Consider the following 21,243-nt stretch of genomic DNA (forward strand, 5'->3'; position numbering starts at 1 on the left):
TCCCAGTGTTGCCAGCGTATTTACACTCTCCCAGTGTTCCCAGTGAATGTATTCTCTTCCAGTGTTCCCAGTGTATTTATTCTTTGCTAGTGTTGCCAATATATTTACGCTCCCTGTGTTCCCAGCGTATTTACTGTTGCAGTCGTTCCCTCGTATTTAATCTCCCAGTGTTCACGGCGTATTTACTCTCCAAATGTTCCCAGTGTATTTATTGTATCATTGTTCCCAGTGTATTTCCCCTACCTGTGTTCCCAGTGTATTTCCCCTACCAGTGTTCCCAGTGTATATATTCTCTACCAGTGTTCGCATTGTATTTACTCTCGCAATGTTCCCAATATATTTACTCTCTCAGTGTTCCCAGCGTATTTACTCTTCCAGTGATCCCAGTGTGTTTACTCTCCCAGATGTCCTAGTTTATTTCCTCCCTCTCAGTATTCCCAGTGTGCTTCTTCCCTGCCAGGGTTCCCAGTGTGTTAGTTCTCTCCTAGTGCTCCAAGTGTATTTAAACGCCCACTGTTCGCAGTGTATTTATTCTTCCGGTGTTTCCGTCGTATTTAATCTCCCAGTGTTCCCGGCGTATTCACTCTCCCAGTGTTCCCAGTTTATTTACTCGCCCAGTGTTCCCATGAATTTACTCTCCCTGTGTTACCAGTGTATTTACTCTCTCCCAGTGTCCCCACTGTACTTGATCTCCGAGTTTTGAACGATTTCTAGATAGAAACATAGAAAAATAGGTGCAGGAGTAGGCCATTTGGCCTTCTAGCCTGCACCATCTTTCAATAAGATCATAGCTGATCATTCCCTCAGGACCGCTATCCTGCTTTCTCTCCATACCCCTTGATCCCTTTAGCCATAAGGGCCATATATAACTCCCTCTTGAATATATCCAATGAACTGGTATCAACAACTCTCTGCAGCAGGGAATTCCACAGGTTAACAACTCTCTGTGTGAAGAAGTTTCTCCTCATGTCAGTCCTAAATGCCCTACGCCTTATCCTAAGCCTGTGTCACCTGGATCTGGACTTCGCCAACATCGAGAACATCCTTCCCACATCTAATCTGCCCTGTCCCGTCAAAATCTTATACGTTTCTATGAGATCCACTCTCATCCTTCTAAACTCCAGTGTATAAAGGCCCAGTTGATCCAGTCTCTCCTCATATGTCAGTCCAGCAATCCCTGGAATCAGTCCGCTGAACTTTTGCTGCACTCCCTCTATAGAAAGAACGTCCTTCCTCAGATTAGGAGACCAAAACTGAACACAATATTGAAGGTGAGGCCTCACTAAGGCCCAGTACAACTGCAGTAAGATCTCAATGCTCCTAAACTCAAATCCTCTAGATATGAAGGCCAACATGACACTTGCCTTCTTCACCGCCTGCTGCACCTGCATGCCAACTTTCAATGACTGATGAACTATGACACCTAGGTCTCGTTGCACCTCCCCTTTTCCTAATCTGCCGCCATTCAGATACTATTCTGCCTTCGTGTGTTTGCCACCAAAGTGGATAACCTCACATTTATCCACATTATACTGCACCTACCATGCATTTGCCTACTCACCTAACCTGTCCAAATCATCCTGCAGCCTCTTAGCATCCTCCTCGCAACTCACACCGCCACCCAGTTTAGTGTCTTCTGCAAACTTGGAGATATTACACTCAATTCCTTCATCCAAATCATTAATATATATTGTAAAGAGCTGGGGTCCCATCACCTATCCCTGCGGCACTTCACTAGTCACTGCCTCCCATTCTAAAAAGGACCCGTTTATCCCAACTCTCTGCTTCTTGTCTGTCCCTGTGTCCCCAGTGTCTTTGCTCTCCCAGTGATGAAAGTTTATTTACTCTCCCAGTGTTCCCAGTGTATTTACACTCTGTGGTCCAAGTTTATTTACTCTTGCAGTGTTCCCAGTGTGCTTCCCTCTCCCAGTTTACCCAGTGTATTTATCCTCCCAGTGTTCCCAGTGTATTTACCGTTCCAGTGTTCCCAGTGTATCTACTCTCCCAGTGTTCTCAGTGTATTTACTATCCCGGTGTGCCCAGTAAAATTACTCTCCAAGTGTCCCCAGTTTATTCATTCATCCAGTGTTCCCAATGTATTAACTTTCCCAGTAGTCACTCTGTATTTACTCTTCCAGTGTTCCCAATATATTTGCTCTCCAAGTGTTCCAGAACATTTACTCTCTCCAAGTGTTCTCAGTGAATTTACAATCTTCCAGTGATCCCACGATATTTATCCTTTCCTAGAGTTCCCAGTGTATTTACTATTCCAGTGTACTCAGTGTATTTACTGTTCCAGCGTTTGCATTGTTTTTTTAATCTCCCAGTGGTCTCGGCATATTTACAACCCCTGTGTTCCCAGTGTATTTACTCTCTCAGTGTTCCCAGTGTATTCGCTCGTCCAGTGTTCCCAGTGTATTTACTCTCCCAGTTTTCCCAGAGTATATATTTTCCACCAGTGTCCTCCTTGTATTTAGACTCCCAGTTTTCCTAGTTTATTTGTTCTCCCAATGTTCCCAGTGTATTTACTGTTCCAGTGTTCCCATGTATTTAATCTCTCTCAATTTTCCCAGTGTATTTACTTTCCCAGTATTCCCAATGTATTTACTCTCCCAATGTTCCCGGTGTAATTACAAACCCAGTGTGGCCGTGTTTTTACTCTCTCAGTGTTTCCAGTGTATCTACTCTTCCAGTGTTCCCAATGCATTTACTTTCCAAGTGATGCCTGTGTATTTACTCTTCCAGTATTCCCAGTGTATTTACTCTCTCCCAGTTTCCCCAGTGTATTTACTCTCCCAGCATGCCCAGTCTATTTACTGTTCCAGTGTTTCCATTGCCTTTAATCTCCCTGTGTCCTCGGTTTATTTACTCTCCCAGTGTTCCCAGTGTATTTACTCTCTCTCGGTGTTCCCAGTGTATTTACTCTCCCAGTGTTCCCAGTGTATTTACTCTTCCAGTGATCGCTGTTTATTTACTCTCCCAGTGTTACCAATGCATTTACTACCTCCCACAATACCCAGTGTATTTTCTCTCTGCCAGTGTTGCCAGTGTATTTATTTTCTGCTAGTTTTACCAGTGTAGTTGCACTTCCAGCGTGCCCAGTGTATTTACTGCCACAGTGTTTCCAGCGTATTTACTCAGTGTATTTTCTCTCTTTCTGTGTATTCACTCTCCCAGTGTTCCCAGTGTATCTACTCTCAGTGTTCCCAGTGTATTACTCTCCCAGTGTTCTCTGTGTATTTACTCTCAGTTTTCCCAGTGTATTACTCTCCCCGTGTCCCCACTGTATTTACTCTCTCCCAATGTCCCCAGTGCATTTACTCTCTCACTATTCTCAGTGCATTTACTCTCTCGATTTTCACAGTATATTTACTCTCACATTTTCCCAGTTTATTTACTCTCTCCCAGTCTTCCCTGTGCATTTACTCTCTCGCAGGTTTTCCAGTTTATTTGCTGTCCCAATGCTCCCAGTGTCTTTACACTCTCCCAATAATCCCAGACTAATTGCGCTCCTAGTATTCCCAGTGTATTTACTCCCTCACTGTTCCTTGTGTATTTACTGTCCCCATGTTCCCAGTCTATTTACTCTGCCATTGTTCCAATTGTATTTACTCTCCAAGTGTTCACGCTGTGTTTACTCTCTACCAGTGTTCCCAGAGTATTTACTCTCAGTTTTCCCAGTGTATTTACTCTCTCCAAATGTTACAAGTGCATTTACTCTCCCAGTGATCCCAGTGCATTTGCCCTCCCTCAGTGTTACCAGTGTATTTACTCCCTAAGTGTTCCTGGTGTATTTACTCTCCCCGTGTTTGCAATGTATTTACTTTCCCATTGTTCCCAGTGTATTTTCTCTCCCAGTGTTTCCAGTGTATTTACTCTGCAATTGTTCCCGGTGTATTTTATGTCGTCCAGTGTTCGCAGTTTATTTACTCTCCCTGTGTTCCTAGTGTATTTATACTGTACACGTTTTCCCAGTTTATTTACTTTCGTAGTGTTCCCAGACTATTTACTCTCTAAAAGTGTTGCCAGTTTATTTACTTTCGTAGTGTTCTGAGTGTATTTACCGGTGTGTTTACTCTCCCAGTGTTCCCAATGTATTTACTCCCCCCAGCATCCCAGTGTATTCACTCTTCCAGTGTCCCCACTGTATTTACTCTCCCAGTGTTCCCAGTGTATTTACTCTCTCTCGGTGTAGCCAGTTTATTTAATGCCTCACTGTTGGCGTGTATTTACTATCCCAGTGTTCCCAGTATATTTACTCTCTCTCAGTGTTCGCAGTTTATATACTCTCACTGTGTTCCCAGTACATTTACTCTCTACAAGTGTTCCCAGTATATTTACTTTCGCAGTGGTCCCAGTTTATTTCCTCTCAGCGTGTTCCGATTGTATTTACATCCCAGTTTTCCCCATTGTCATTAATCTCCCATTTACTCTCTCAGTGTCCCCAGTGTATTTATTCTTTGCTTGCGTTACCAATGTATTTACGCTCCCAGTGTTCCCAGCGTATTTACTGTTGCAGTCGCTCCATCGTATTTAATCTACCAGTGTATTCGGCATATTTACTCTCCAAGTGTTCCCAGTGTATTTATTCTATCAGTGTACCCAGTGTATTTCTCCTACCAGTGGTTCCAGTGTATTTACTCTCTAAGTGTACCCATGTACTTACTCTCCAAGTGTTCCTCATGTATATTTCTCTCCCAGTTTTCCCAGTGTATTTATTCTCTACCCGTGTTCGCATTGTATTTAATCTCGCAGTGTTCCCAGTGCATTTACTCTCTCAGTGATCCCAGTGTATTTATTCTACCAGTTTTCCTAGTTTATTTACTCCCTCCCAGTATTCCCAGAGTGTTTGCTCCCTGCCCGTGCTCCCAGTGTATTTATTCTCTCCTATTGCTCCCAGCGTATTTAAACTCCCAGTGTTCCCAAGTTATTTATTCTCCCAGTGTTTCCATCGTATTTAATGTCCCAGTGTTCCCAGCGTAATCACTCTCCCAGTGTTCCCTGCTTATTTATTCGACCAGTGTTCCCGTGAATTTACTCTCCCAGTGATCCCAGTGTAATTATTCTCCCAATGTACCCAAGGTTTTTACTCTGCCAGTCTTCCCAGTGAATTTACTCTCCCATTGTTCAAAGTGTACTTACAGTCCCAGTGTTCCCATTGTATTTACTATCTCACAGTGTTCCCAGTGTATTTACTCTCTCAGTGTTCCCAATATATTTACTCTCCATTTGTTCGCATTGTATTTACTCTCCCTGTGTTCCCATGTATTTAGTCTCCATGTGTTCCCATTTTATGTATTCTTCCAGTGTTCCCAGTACATTTATTCTTCCAGTGTTCCCAGTGTATTTATTCTCACCCAATGTTCACAGTGTTACTAAGCTCAAAATGTTCCCAGTGTATTTACTCTCCCAGTGTTACCAGTGCATTTACTCTTTCGCAGTGATCCCCGTGCATTTACTCTTCCAGACCTCCCAGTGTATTTACTCTCCCAGTGTTCCCAGTGTACATACGCTTCCGGTGTCCCCAGTGTATTTACTCTCCCAGTGTTCCCAGTGTATTTACAATCCCAGTGTATCAATGCATTTACTTTACCAGTGCCCCATCTATATTTGCTCTCCCACAGTTACCAGTGTGTTAAATCTCCCAGTGCTCCAAGTGTATTTACTGTTCCAGTGTTCCCGTGTATTTACTCTCTCTCAGTGTTCTAGTGTATTTCCTCTCCCAGTGTTCTGAGTGTATTTATTCTCCCAGTGTTCCCAATGCATTTACTTTCCCAGTGACCCGTGCGTATTTGCTCTCCAAGAATTGCTAATGTGTTTACTCTCCCAGTGTTCGCAGTGTATTAACTCCTTCCCAGTGTTTGCAGTATATTTACTCCTTCAGTGTTGCCAGTGTGTTTAATCTCCTATTGACCCCAGTGTGCTTTCTCTTCCAGTATTTCCAGTATATTTACTCTCCCAGTGTTCCCAGTGTACATACTCTCTCTCAGTGTTCCCAGTGTATTTACTGTTCCAGTGTTTCCATCGTATTAAATATCCCAGTGTTCTCAGCGTATTTACTCTCCCATTGTTCGCTGTATATTAACTCTCTATGTTTCGAATGTATTTACCCCCCCAGTGTTTACTCTCCCAGTCTCCCTTTTCATTTACTCTCACAGTCTTCCCAGTGTATTTGCTCTCCCAGTGTTCCCAGTGTATTTATCCTCACCTAGTGTTCGCAGTGTGTTTACTCTCCCAGTTTTCCCAGTATATATGCTCTTCGAGTATTCCCTGTGTATTAAAAGTATGTAAGTGTCCCAGTGTATTTATTCTCTCCTTGTGCTCCCAGTGTATTTACTCTCACGGTGATCCAATGTATTTCCTTTTCCAGTGTTCTCAGTATATTTACCTTCCCAGTGTTGCCAGCGTATTTACACTCTCCCAGTGTTCCCAGTGAATTTATTCTCTTCCAGTGTTCCCAGTGTATTTATTCTTTGCTAGTGTTGCCAATATATTTACGCTCCCAGTGTTCCCAGCGTATTTACTGTTGCAGTCGTTCCCTCGTATTTAATCTCCCAGTGTTCACGGCGTATTTACTCTCCAAGTGTTCCCAGTGTATTTATTGTATCAGTGTTCCCAGTGTATTTCCCCTACCAGTGTTCCCAGTGTATTTCCCCTACCAGTGTTCCCAGTGTATTTATTCTCTACCAGTGTTCGCATTGTATTTACTCTCGCAATGTTCCCAATATATTTACTCTCTCAGTGTTCCCAGCGTATTTACTCTTCCAGTGATCCCAGTGTGTTTACTCTCCCAGATGTCCTAGTTTATTTCCTCCCTCCCAGTATTCCCAGTGTGCTTCTTCCCTGCCAGTGTTCCCAGTGTGTTAGTTCTCTCCTAGTGCTCCCAGGGCATTTAAACGCCCACTGTTCCCAGTGTATTTATTCTTCCGGTGTTTCCGTCGTATTTAATCTCCCAGTGTTCCCGGCGTATTCACTCTCCCAGTGTTCCCAGTTTATTTACTCGCCCAGTGTTCCCATGAATTTACTCTCCCTGTGTTACCAGTGTATTTACTCTCTCCCAGTGTCCCCACTGTACTTGATCTCCGAGTTTTGGACGATTTCTAGATAGAAACATAGAAAAATAGGTGCAGGAGTAGGCCATTTGGCCCTTCTAGCCTGCAGCATCTTTCAATAAGATCATAGCTGATCATTCCCTCAGGACCGCTATCCTGCTTTCTCTCCATACCCTTTGATCCCTTTAGCCATAAGGGCCATATATAACTCCCTCTTGAATATATCCAATGAACTGGCATCAACAACTCTCTGCAGCAGGGAATTCCACAGGTTAACAACTCTCTGTGTGAAGAGGTTTCTCCTCATGTCAGTCCTAAATGACCTGCCCCTTATCCTAAGCCTGTGTCCCCTGGATCTGGACTTCGCCAACATCGGGAACATCCTTTCCACATCTAATCTGTCCTGTCCCGTCAAAATCTTATACGTTTCTATGAGATCCACTCTCATCCTTCTAAACTCCAGTGTAAAAAGGCCCAGTTGATCCAGTCTCTCCTCATACGTCAGTCCAGCAATCCCTGGAATCAGTCCGCTGAACTTTTGCTGCACTCCCTCTATAGAAAGAACGTCCTTCCTCGGATTAGAAGACCAAAACTGAACACAATATTGCAGGTGAGGCCTCACTAAGGCCCAGTACAACTGCAGTAAGATCTCAATGCTCCTCAACTCAAATCCTCTAGATATGAAGGCCAATATGCCACTTGCCTTCTTCACCGCCTGCTGCACCTGCATGCCAACTTTCAATGACTGATGAACTATGACACGTAGGTCTCGTTGCACCTCCCCTTTTCCTAATCTGCCGCCATTCAGATACTATTCTGCCTTCGTGTGCTTGCCACCAAAGTGGATAACCTCACATTTATCCACATTATACTGCACCTGCCATGCATTTGCCTACTCACCTAACCTGTCCAAATCATCCTGCAGCCTCTTAGCATCCTCCTCGCAACTCACACCGCCACCCAGTTTAGTGTCTTCTGCAAACTTGGAGATATTACACTCAATTCCTTCATCCAAATCATTAATATATATTGTAAAGAGCTGGGGTCCCATCACCTATCCCTGCGGCACTTCACTAGTCACTGCCTCCCATTCTGAAAAGGACCCGTTTATCCCAACTCTCTGCTTCTTGTCTGTCCCTGTGTCCCCAGTGTCTTTACTCTCCCAGTGATGAAAGTTTATTTACTCTCCCAGTGTTCCCAGTGTATTTACTCTCTGTGGTCGAAGTTTATTTACTCTCGCAGTGTGCCCAGTGTGTTTCCCTCTCCCAGTTCACCCAGTGTATTTATCCTCCCAGTGTTCCCAGTGTATTTACCGTTCCAGTGTTCCCAGTGTATCTACTCTCCCAGTCGTCCCAGTGTATTTACTATCCCAGTGTGCCCAGTGAATTTACTCTCCAAGTGTTCCCAGTGTATTCATTCATCCAGTGTTCCCAATGTATTAACTTTCCCAGTAGTCACTCTGGATTTACTCTTCTAGTGTTCCCAGTATATTTGCTCTCCAAGTGTTCCAGAACATTTACTCTCTCCCAGTGTTCCCACTGAATTTACTATCTTCCAGTGATCCCACGATAGTTATCCTTTCCTAGAGTTCCCATTGTATTTACTCTTCCAGTGTACTCAGTGTATTTACTGTTCCAGTGTTTGCATTGTTTTTTAATCTCCCAGTGGTCTCGGCATATTTACAACCCCTGTGTTCCCAGTGTATTTACTCTCTCAGTGTTCCCAGTGTATTTGCTCGTCCAGTGTATTTACTCCCCCAGTTTTTCCAGAGTATACATTTTCCACCAGTGTCCTCCTTGTATTTAGACTCCCAGTTTTCCTAGTTTATTTATTCTCCCACTGTTCCCAGTGTATTTACTGTTCCAGTGTTCCCATGTATTTAATCGCTCTCAATTTTCCCAGTGTATTTACTTTCCCAGTATTCCCAATGTATTTACTTTCCCAATGTTCCCGGTGTAATTACTCTCCCAGTGTGCCCGTGTTTTTACTCTCTCAGTGTTTCCAGTGTATCTACTCTTCCAGTGTTCCCAATGTATTTACTTTTCCAGTGATGCCTGTGTATTTACTCTTCCAGTATTCCCAGTGTATTTACTCTCTCCCAGTTTTCCCAGTGTATTTACTCTCCCAGCATACCCAGTCTATTTACTGTTCCAGTGTTTCCATTGCCTTTAATCTCCCTGTGTTCTCGGTGTATTTACTCTCCCAGTGTTCCCAGTGTATTTACTCTTTCTCAGTGTTCCCACTGTATTTACTCTCCCAGTGTTCCCAGTGTATTTACTCTTCCAGTGATCGCTGTTTATTTACTCTCCCAGTGTTACCAATGCATTTACTCCCTCCCACAATACCCAATTTATTTTCTCTCTGCCAGTGTTCCCAGTGTATTTATTTTCTGCTAGTTCTACCAGTGTAGTTGCACTTCCAGCGTGCCCAGTGTATTTACTGCCACAGTGTTTCCAGCGTATTTACTCAGTGTATTTTCTCTCTTTCTGTGCATTTACTCTCCCTGTATCCCCAGTGTATTTACACTCTGCCTATGTTCCCGGTGTATCTACTCTCAGTGTTCCCAGTGTATTACTCTCCCAGTGTTCCCTGTGTATTTACTCTCAGTTTTCCCAGTTTATTACTCTCCCTGTGTCCCCACTGTATTTACTCTCTCCCAATGTCCCCAGTGCATTTACTCTCTCACTGTTCTCAGTCATTTACTCTCTCGATTCTCACAGTATATTTACTCTCACATTTTTCCCAGTTTATTTACTCTCTCCCAGTCTTCCCTGTGCATTTACTCTCTCGCAGGTTTTCCAGTTTATTTGCTGGCCCAATGCTCCCAGTGTATTTACACTCTCCCAATATTCCCAGACTAATTGCGCTCCCAGTGTTCCCAGTGTATTTACTCCCTCACTGTTCCTTGTGTATTTACTGTCCCCATGTTCCCAGTCTATTTACTCTGCCATTGTTCCAATTGTATTTACTCTCCAAGTGTTCACGCTGTGTTTACTCTCTCCCAGTGTTCCCGGAGTATTTACTCTCAGTTTTCCCAGTGTATTTACTCTCTCCAAATGTTCCAAATGCATTTACTCTCCCAGTGATCCCAGTGCATTTGCCCTCCCTCAGTGTTACCAGTGTATTTACTCCCTAAGTGTTCCTGGTGTATTTACTCTCCCCGTGTTTGCAATGTATTTACTTTCCCATTGTTCCCAGTGTATTTTCTCTCCCAGTGTTTGCAGTGTATTTACTCTGCAATTGTTCCCGGTGTATTTTATGTCTCCCAGTGTTCGCAGTTTATTTACTCTCCCTGTGTTCCTAGTGTATTTATACTGTACACGTTTTCCCAGTTTATTTACTTTCGTAGTGTTCCCAGACTATTTACTCTCTAAAAGTGTTGCCAGTTTATTTACTTTCGTAGTGTTCCCAGTGTATTTACTCTCCCAATGTTACCGGTGTATTTACTCTCCCAGTGTTCCCAATGTATTTACTCCCCCCAGCATCCCAGTGTATTCAATCTTCCAGTGTCCCCACTGTATTTACTCTCCCAGTGTTCCCAGTGTATTTACTCTCTCTCGGTGTAGCCAGTTCATTTAATGCCTCACTGTTGGCGTGTATTTACTCTCCCAGTGTTCCCAGTGTATTTACTCTCTCTCAGTGTTCGCAGTTTATATACTCTCACTGTGTTCCCAGTACATTTACTCTCTACAAGTGTTCCCACTATATTTACTTTCGCAGTGTTCCCAGTTTATTTCCTCTCAGCGTGTTCCGATTGTATTTACATCCCAGTTTTCCCATTGTCATTAATCTCCCATTTTCACAGGGTATTTACTCTCCCAGTGTTCCCAGTATATTTACTCCCTCAGTGTTGGTGAATATTTAATCTCCCAGTGTTCTCAGTGTATTTACTCTCTCCGAGTCTTCCCAGTGTATTTACACTCCCAGGATTCCCAGCGTATTTACTCTCCCAGTGTTCCCAGTGTATTAACTCTCCCAGTTTCCACCGTGTATTTACTCTCTCCCTTGCTATTTACTCTCCCAGTGTTCCCAGTCTATTTACTCTCTCCCAGTGTCCAAGTATTTACTCTTCCACTGCTCCCACTAAAATTCCTCTCTCCCAATGTTCCCAGTTTAATTGCTCTCCCAGTTTTCCCACTGTATTTGCTCTCTCCCAGTTTCCCAGTATATTTACTCTCCCAGTGTCCCCAGTGTATTTACTCTCTCAGTGTTTCCACAGTATTTACTCCCTCACTGTTAGTGTGTATTTACTCTCCCAGTTTTCCCAGTTTATTTAATCTCTCTCAGTGTTCGCAGTTAAGAAACATCCCTGTGTTCCCAGTGCATTTACTCTCTACCAGTGCTGCATTGAATTTACTCTCCCAGTTTCCCCAGCGTATTTAATCGCCCAGTGTTCCCAGTGTATTTACTCTCCCAGTGTTACCAATGTATTTACTCTCCCAATGTTCCAAATGTACTTACTCCCCCAGTGTCCCCTGTTTATTTATTCTCCCAGTGTTCCCAATGCATTTACTCTCCCAGTGTTCCCAGTTCATTTGCTCTCCGTGTTCCTAGTGTATTTACTCCCTCAGTTTTGGAGTGTATTTACTCTCCCAGTTTTCACAGTTTATTACTCTCCGAGTGTTCCCACTTTATTTACTCTCTCCAAGTTGTTCTCGTGCATTTACTCTCCCAGTGTTCCCAGTGCATTTACTCTCTCTCAGTGTTCCCATTGTATTTACTCTCCCAGTTTTTCAAGCATATTTCATCTCCCAGTTTTCCCCGTGTATTGACTCTCTCCCAATGCTCCCAGTGTATTTACTCTCAGTGTTCCCAGTATATTACTCTCCCAGTGTTCCCTGTGTATTTACGCTCACTTTTCCCAGTGTATTACTCTCCCCGTGTCCCCAGTGTGTTTACTCTCTCCCAATATTCCCAGTGTATTTAGACTCCCACTGTTCCAAGTGCATTTATTCTCCCAATGTTCCCATTGTTTAAATCTCACTTTTTGACCACTGTATTTACTCTCTCCCAGACTTCCCTATGCATTTACTCTCTCACAGATTTTCCAGTTTATTTACTCTGCCAGTGCTCACAGTGTATTTCCTGTCTCCCAGTGTTCCCAGACTAATTGCTCTGCCAGGGTCCCCAGTGTATTTACTCTCTCCATGCTCCCAGTGTATTTACTCTCCCTTTTTTCTCATTTATTTTCTCTCCCAGTCTTCCCACTGCATTTAATCTCTCCCAGTGTGCCCAATATATTTACTCTCTCCCAGTGTTCCCGATATATTTATTCTCAGTGTCCACAGTGTATTACTCTCCCCGTGTCCCAGTGTATTTACTCTCTCCCAATGTTCCCAGTGCATTTACTCTGCCAGTGTTCCCAGTGTCTTTACTCTCTCCCAGGTTCCCAGTGCATTTAATCTCTGAGTGATCCCAGTGCACTTACTTTCCCAGTGTTCCCAGTGTATTTACTCACCCAGTGTTGCCAGTGTATTTACTCTCCCAGTGTTGCCAGTGCATTTACACTCCAAGCTTTACCAGTTTATTTACTCTCTCACAGTCTTCCCAGTTTATTTCCTCTCCTTTTGTTACCAGTGTATTTACTCTCCCAGTGCTTCTACTATATTTACTCTCTCCCAATGTTCCCAGTGTATTTATTTCGCAGTGTTCCCAGTTTATTTAATCACCCAGTCTTCGCAGCCTATTTATTCTCTCCCAGTGTTCCCAACGTATTTACTCTCCCAGTGTTCCACGTGTATTTGCTCTCCCACTGTTCCCAGTATATCAACTCTCCTATGTTCCTCACTGTCTTTACTCTCTCCCTATGTATTTATTCTCCCAGTGTTCCCAGTGTATTTAATCTCCAAGTGTCCCTAGTCTATTTACTCTCACTGTGTTCTCAGTGTATTTATTTTATACAATATTTCCAGTGAGTTTACTCTGCCATTGTTCCCAGTCTATTTATTCTTCCACTGTTCCCAGTGCATTTACTCTCTCACAGGTTTTCCAGGTTAATTACTCACCCAGCGCTCCAACTATATTTTCTCTCTCCCATTGATCCCAGTTTAACTGCTCTCCCAGCGTTCCCCGTGTATTTACTCTCCCATTGCTCCCGGTGTACTAACTCTCCCAGTTTCCTCAGTGTATTTTCTCTCTCCTTGTGTATTTACTCTACCAGTGTTCCCAATGTATTTACTCTCTCCCAATGCTCCCAGTGTATTTACTCTCAGTGTTCCCAGTGTATTACTCTCCCAGTGTTCCCTGTGTATTTACTCTCAATTTTCACAGTGCATTACTCTCCCCGTGTCCCCAGTATATTTACTCTCTCCCAATATTCCCAGTGTATTTACTCTCCCAGTGTTCCCATTTTTTAAAATCTCACTTTTTGCCCACTGTATTTACTTTCTCCCAGACTTCCCTATGCATTGAATCTCTCACAGTGTTTCCAGTGTATTTACTCTCCCCATGCTCCCAGTGTATTTACCCTCCCTTTTTCCCATTTATTTTCTCTCCAATTCTTCCCAGTGCATTTAATCTCTCCCAGTGTTCCCAATGTATTTACTCTCTCCCAGTGGTCCCGGTATATTTACTCTCAGTGTCCCCAGTGTATTACTCTCCCAGTGTCCCAATGTATTTACTCTCTCCCAATCTTCCCAGTGTACTTACTCTCCTAGTGTTCCCAGTGCATTTACTCTCTCATAGTGTTCCCAGTGTATTTACCCTCTCTCAGTGTTCCCACTGTACTTGCTCCCTCAGTGTTCGTTGTGTGTTTACTCTCCCAGTGTTCCCAGTCTATTTATTCATCCAGTGTTCCCAGTGTATTTACTCTCGCAATGTTCCCAGTGTATTTACTCTCTCCCAGTTTCCCAGTGCATTTATTCTCTGAGTGTTCCCTGTGTATTTACTCTCCCAGTGTTCCCAGTGTATTTACTCTACAAGCTTTACCAGTTTATTTACTCTTTCAAAGTCTTCCCAGTTTATTTACGCTCCTTTTGTTCCCAGCGAATTTACTCTCCCAGTGTTTCTACTTTATTTACTCTCTCCCAGTGTACCAAATGTATTTATTTCGCAGTGTTCCCAGTTTATTTAATCTCCCAGTGTTCACAGCCAATTTACTCTCTCCCAGTGTTCCCAACGTATTTACTCTCCCAGTGCTCCAGGTGTATTTACTCTCCCACTGTTCCCAGTGTATCAACTCTCCCAGGTTCCTCAGTGTATTTACTTTCTCCCTATGTATTTACTCTCCTAGTGTTCCCAGTGTATTTAATCTCCAAGTGTTGCTAGTGTATTTACTCTCACTGTGTTCTCAGTGTATTTACACTGTACAATATTCCCAGTGAATTTACTCTGCCATTGTTCCCAATGTATTTATTCTTCCACTGTTCCCAATATATTTACTCTCTCCCAGTTTTCGGAGTTTATTTACTTTCCTGTGTTCCCAGTGTATTTACTTCCGCAGTGTTCCCAGTTCATTTAATCTCCCAGTGTTCACTGCCAATTTACTCTCTCCCAGTGTTCCCAGCGCATTTACTCTCTCCCAGTGTTCCCAGTTTATTTACTCTACCAGTGTTTTCAGTGTATTTGACCTCCCAGTGTTCACCGTATTTACTCTCTCCCGGTGTTACCAGCATTTTTATACTCCCAGTGTTCCCAGTTTATTTACTTCCCAGTTTCGCCAATTTATTTACTCTCCCACTTTTCCCAGTTTATTTACACTCCCAGTCTTCCCAGTGCATGTACTCTCTCCAAGTGTTCCCTGTTTATTTACTCTCTCCCGGTGTCCCCAGTGTATTTTCTCTCAGTCTTCCCAGTGTATTACTCTCGCAGTGTTCCCAGTGTATGTACTCTCTCCCAATGTTCCCAGTGTATTTACTCTCGCAGTGTTCCAAGTGTATTTACTCTCTCTTGTGTTCCCTGTGTATTACTCTCTCAGTGTTCCCAGTATATGTACACTTTCCCAATGATCCTCGTGTATTTACTCTCCCAGTGTTCACAGTGCATTTATTCTCTCTCAGTGTTCCCCGTGCATTTACTCCCTCTGTGGTCCTAGTGTATTTACTCTCCCAGTGTATCACCTCTCCCATTGTTCCCAGCGTATTTACTATCCAAGTGTTCCCAGTGTATTTACTCTACAAGTATTCCCCGTTTATTTACTCACTCACAGTGTTCCCAGTTTATTTGCTCTCCCAGTGTTCCCAGTTTATTTGCTCTCTCCAACTGCTCCCAGTGTATTTATCTCCCAGTGTTCCCAATGTATTACTCACCCAGTGTTCCCAGTGTACTTCCTGTCTCCCAGTGTATTTACTCTCCCAGGGTTCCCAGTGTATTTTCGCTCTCTCAGTGTTCACAGTTTAATTGCTCTCCCAGTGTTCCCAGTCTATTTACTCACCCCATGCTCCTAGTGTATTTACTCTCCTGTTTTTCCAGTATATTTATCTCCCATTCTTCCCTGTTCTTTGATTCTCACCCAGTATTCCCAGTGTACTTACTCTCCCCCAGTGTTCGCAGTGTATTTTCTCTCTCAACCTGAGTATTTACTCTTCCAGTGTTTCCAGTGTATTTACTCTCTCCCAATGTTCCCAGTGTATCTACACTCAGTGTACCTAGTGTATTACTCTCCCAGTCTTCTCTGTGTATTTACTCTAAGTTTTGCCAGTGTATTACTCTCCCCGTGTCCCCAGTGTATTTACTCTCTCCCAATGTTCCCATTGTATTTACTCTCCCACTTCTCCCGGTGTATTTACTTAACCAGTGTTCCCAGTACATTTACTCTCACTTTTTGCCCATTTTATTTATTCTCTCTCAGTCTTCCCTATGCATTTACTTTCTCACAGGTTTTCCAGTTTAATTACTGTCCCAATGCTCCCAGTGAATTTCCTTTCTCCCTGTGTTCCCAGACTTATTGCTCTCCCAGTGTTCCGGGTGTATTTAGTCTCCCAGTGGTTTTACAATCTCCGAATGCTCCCATTGCCTTTACTCTCACAGTATTCCCAGTTTATTTATCCTCTCTCAGTGTTCCCAGTGTATTTACTCCATCAGTGTTCCTTGAGTAGTTACTCTCCTAGTGTTCCCAGTGTATTTATAATTCAGCGTTTCCATCGTATTTACTCTCCCAGTGTTCCCAGCGTATTTACTCTCCCAGTGTTCCCAGTGTATTTACTCTCGCAGTGTTCACAGTGTATTTACTCTCCCATTGTTCTTTTGTACTTACTGCCTCTTAGTGTATTTACTCTCCCAGTGTTCCACGTGGATGTACTCGCTCTGTGTTCCCAGTGTATTACTCTCTCAGTGTTCGCAGTGTATGTACACTCTCCCAATGATCCCAGTGTATTTACTCTCCCAGTGTTCCCAGTGCATTTACTCTCTCTCATTGTTCCTAGTGTATTTACTCCCTCTGTGTTTCTAGTGTATTCACTATCCCAGTGTATTACCGCTCACATTGTTCCCAGCGTAGTTACTATCCCAGTGTTCGAAGTTTATTTACTCTACAAGTATTCCCAGTTTATTTACTATATCACAGTGTTCCCAGTTTATTTATGCTCCCTGTGTTTCCAGTGTGTTTACTGTCTACAAACAATGCCAGTGTATTTACACTATCAATGTTCCCAGTGTTTTTACTTTCCCTATGTTCCCAGTGAATTTACTCTCCTAGTTTTCCCAACGCACTAACTCTCCCAGTGTTCCCAGTTTATTTACTCTCTCAATGTACCCAGTGTATTTACTTACCCAGTGTTCCCAGTGTACATCCTGACTCCCAGTGTATTTACTCTCCCAGGGTTCCCAGTGTATTTTTCTCTCCCAGTGTTCCCAGTGTATTTACTCACCCAATGCTCCTCGTGTATTTACTCTCCCGTTTTTCCAATATATTTATCTCCCATTCTTCCCTGTTCTTTTAATCTCAGCCAGTGTTCCCAGTATAATTACTCTCCCCCAGTGTTCGCAGTTTATTTATTAACCCAGCGTTCCCAGTGTGTTAACTCTCCCAGTTTCCCCAGTGTATTTCGTCTCCCAATGCTCCCAGTGTTTTTACTCTCTCCGAATGTTCCCAGTGCCTTTACTCTCCCAGTGTTCCCAGTGTATTTACCCGCTCTCAATGTTCCCAATGTATTTACTCCCTCATTGTTCCTTGAGTATTTACTCTCCCAGTGTTCCCAGTCTATTTACTCTCCCATTGTTCCCAGTGTATTTACTCGCCAAGAAGTGTTCACGCTGTGGTTACTCTCTCCCAATGTTCCCAGTGCATTTACTCTCCCAATGTTTCCAGTGTATTTATCCTCTCTCAGTGTTTCCAGTGTATTTACCCCCATAGTGTTCCTTGTACATTATTCTCTACAAGTGTTGCCATTGAATTTACTCTCCCAGTTTTCCTAGCATATTTAACCGCAAAGTTTACCCAGTCTATTTACTCTCTCCAAGTGTTTCCAGTACATTTACTCTCTCCCAATGTTCCCAGTTTATCTACACTCAGTTTTCCTAGTGTATTACTCTCCCAGTTTTCCCTGTGCATTTACTCTCACTTTTTGACCAGTTTATTTACTCTCTCCCAGTCTTCCCTATGCATTTACTCTCTCATAGGTTCTCCAGTTTATTTACTGTCCCAATGCTCGCAGTGTATTTCCTCTCTCCCTGTGTTCCCAGACTAATTGCTCACCCAGTGTCCCAGTGTATTTAGTCTCCCAATGCTCCCAGTGTTCTTACTATCTCCGATTGTTCCAATTCCTTTACTCTCCCAGTGTTCCAGTGTATTTACCCTCTCTCAGTGTTCCCAGTGCATTTACTCCCTCAGTGTTCCTTGAGTATTTACTCTCCCATTGTTCCCAGTGTATTTACTCACCAAGAAGTGTTCACGCTGTGTTACTCTCTCCCAGTGTTCCCGGTGTATTTACTCTCAGTGTTCCCAGTGTATTTAATCTCTCCAAATGTTCCCAGTGCTTTTACTCTCCCAATGTTCCCAGTATATTTATCCTATCTCAGTGTTTCCAGTGTATTTACCCCCATAGTGTTCCTTGTACATTTACTCTCTACAAGTGTTGCCATTGAATTTACTCTCCCAGTTTTCCCAGCATATTTAATCGCCCAGTTTACCCAGTCGATTTACTCTCTCCAAGTGTTTCCAGTGTATTTACTCTCCCAGTGTTCCCAGTGCATTTACACTCGCAGTATTCCCAATGCATTTACTCCCTCAGTGCTCCCAGTGAATTTGCTCTTCAAGTGTTCCCAGTGTATTTGGTCTCTCCCAGTTTTCAAAGTGCATTTACTCTCTCCCAGTGTTCCCAGTGTATTTACTCTCTGCCAGTGCTTCCCGTGTATTTACTCTCAGTGTTCCAAGTGTATTACTCTCCCAGTGTTCCCAGTGTATTTACTCTCTCCCATTGTACCCAGCGTGTTTATTCTCGCAGTGCTGCAAGTGTATTTAATCTCTTCCAGGTTCCTAATGTACTTACTCTCCCAGTATCCACATTGCATTTACTCTCCCAGTGTTCCCAGTGTATTTACTCTCTCTCAGTGTTCACAGTTTATATACTCTCCCTGTGTACTCAGTGCATTCACTCCCTCTCAGTGTTCCCAGTGTATTTACTCTCCCAGTGTTCCCAGTTTAATTACTCTATCTCAGTATTTCGAGTTCATTCACTCTCCCAGTCTCATCAGTGTATTTTTCTCAGTGTTCCCAGTGTATTTGCTCCCTCAGTGCTCATACCATATTTGCTCGCCAAGTGTTCCCAGTGTATATAATGTCCCACAGTGTTCCCATTGAACTTACTCTCTGACAGTGTTCCCAGTATATTTACGCTCTTCTCGTGTTCCCAGTGTATTTACTCTCCCAGTGTTCCCAGTGTATTTACTCTCGCAGTGTTCGCAGTGTATTTACTCTCCCAGTTTTCCTAAAGTACTAACTCTCCCAGTATTCCCAGTTTATATCCTCTCCCAGTGTTCCCAGTGTATTTACTCTCGCCGACTGCTCCCATTGTATTTATCTCCCAGTGTTCCCAGTGTATTTACTCACCCAGTGTTCCCAGTGTACTTCCTGTCTCACAGTGTATTTACTCTCCCAGTGTTCGCAGTGTGTTTTCTCTCGCCCAGTGTTCCCAGTTCAATTGCTCTCCGAGTGTTCCCAGTGTATTTACTCTCCCAATGCTTCCAGTGTATTTACTCTCCTGTTTTTCCAGTATATTTACCTCCCAGTCTTCCCTGTTCTTTTAATCTCGCCCAGTGTTCCCAGTGTATTTACTCTCCCCCAGTTTTCGCAGTGTATTGATTAACCCAGTTTTCCCAGTGTGTTAACTCTCCCAGTTTCCTCAGTGTATTTTCTCTCTCAACCTGAGTATTTACTCTCCCACTGTTCCCAGTGTATTTACTCTCCCAGTGTTCCCAGTACATTTACTCTCACGTTTTGCCCAGTTTATTTACTCTCTCCCACTCTTCCCTGTGCATTAACTCTCTCACAGGTTTTCCAGTTGATTTACTCTCCCTGTGCTCCCAGTGTATTTCCTCTCTCCCTGTGTTCCCAGACTAAATGATCTCCCAGTATTCCCAGTGTATTTAGTCTCCCAATGCTCCCAGTGTTTTTACTCTCTCCGAATGTTCCCAGTGCCTTTACTCTCCCAGTGTTCCAGGCGTATTTACCCTCTCTCAGTGTTCCCAGTGTATTTATTCCCTCAGTGTCTTGAATATTTACTCTCCCAGTGTTCCAGTCTATTTACTCTCCCATTGTTCCCAGTGTATTTACTCTCCAAGTGTTCATGCTGTGTTTACTCTCTCCCAGTGTTCCCGGTGTATTTACTCTCAGTGTTCCCAGTGTATTTACTCTCTCCCAATGTTCCCAGTGCATTTACTCTCCCAATGTTCCCAGTGTATTTATCCTCCCTCGGTGTTCCCAGTGTATCTACCCCCACAGTGTTCCTTGTGTATTTACTCTCTGCAAGTGTTGCCATTGAAATTACACTCCCAGCTTTCCCAGCGTATTTAATCGCCCAATTTTCCCAGTGTATTTACTCTCTCTCAGTGTTCCCAGTGTATTTACTCTCCCATTGTTCCCAGTGCATTTACACACGCAGTATTCCCAATGTATTTACTCCCTCAGTGCTGCCAGTATATTTGCTCTCCAACTGTTCCCAGTGTATATGCCCTCTCCCAGTTTTCAAAGTGCATTTACTCTCTCCCAGTGTTCCCAGTGTATTTACTCTCCACCAGTGCATACAGTGTATTTATTCTCAGTGTTCCAAGTATATTACTCTCCCACTGTTCCCAGTTTATTTAGTCTCCTAGTGTTCCAAGTGTATTTACTCTCTCACAGGTTCTTAGTGTATTTAATCTCCCAGTATCTCCAGTGAATTTACTCACCTAGTATTCCCAATGTATTTACCCTCTCTCGGTGTTCCCAGTGTACTTACTCCCTCAGTGTTCGAGTGTATTTACTCTCGCAGTGTTCCCTGTGTATTTACTCTCTCTCAGTCTTCGCAGTTTATACACTCTCCCTGTGTTCCCACTGCATTCAATCTCTCTCAGTGTTCTCATTGTATTTACTCTCCCAGTTTTTCCAGCGTTTTACATCTCGCAGTTTTACCAATGTATTTACTCTCCTAGTGTTCCCAGCTTAATTACTCTCTCCCACTGTTTCTAGTTTATTTACAACCCAGTCTTCTCAGTGTATTTAGTCTCTCCTAGTGTTCCCAGTAAACTTACTCTCTGACAGTGTTCCCAGTATATTTACGCTCTTCTAGTGTTCCCAGTGTATTTACTCTCCCAGCGTTCCCAGTTTATTTAAAATTCAGTGTTTCCATCGTATTTACTCTCCGAGTGTTCCCAACGTATTTACTCACCCAGTGTGCCCAGAGTATTTACTCTCGCAGTGTTCGCAGTATATTTACTTTCCCATTGTTCCCAGTGTACTTACTGCCTCCTAGTGTATTTACTCTCCCAGTGTTCCCAGCATATTTACCATCCCTGTTTTTCCAGTGCATTTTCTCTCTCCCAGTCTTCCCAGTGCATTTACTCTCTCACAGGTTTCCCAGTTTAATTACATTACCAGTGCTCCCTGAGCATTTCCTCTCTCCCAGTGTTCCCAGTGTATTTACTGTCCCAATGCTCCCAGTGTCTTTACTCTCCCAGTGTTCCCAGTTTATTTACTCTCCCGAAGTTCCCAATGGATTTACTCTCGCAGTGCTCCCAGTTTGTTTAGTCTCCCTGTTTTCCCAGTATATTTTCTCTC

Source organism: Pristiophorus japonicus, chromosome X, assembly GCF_044704955.1.
Source record: "Pristiophorus japonicus isolate sPriJap1 chromosome X, sPriJap1.hap1, whole genome shotgun sequence".
In the NCBI taxonomy this organism is placed as follows: Eukaryota; Metazoa; Chordata; class Chondrichthyes; family Pristiophoridae; genus Pristiophorus; species Pristiophorus japonicus.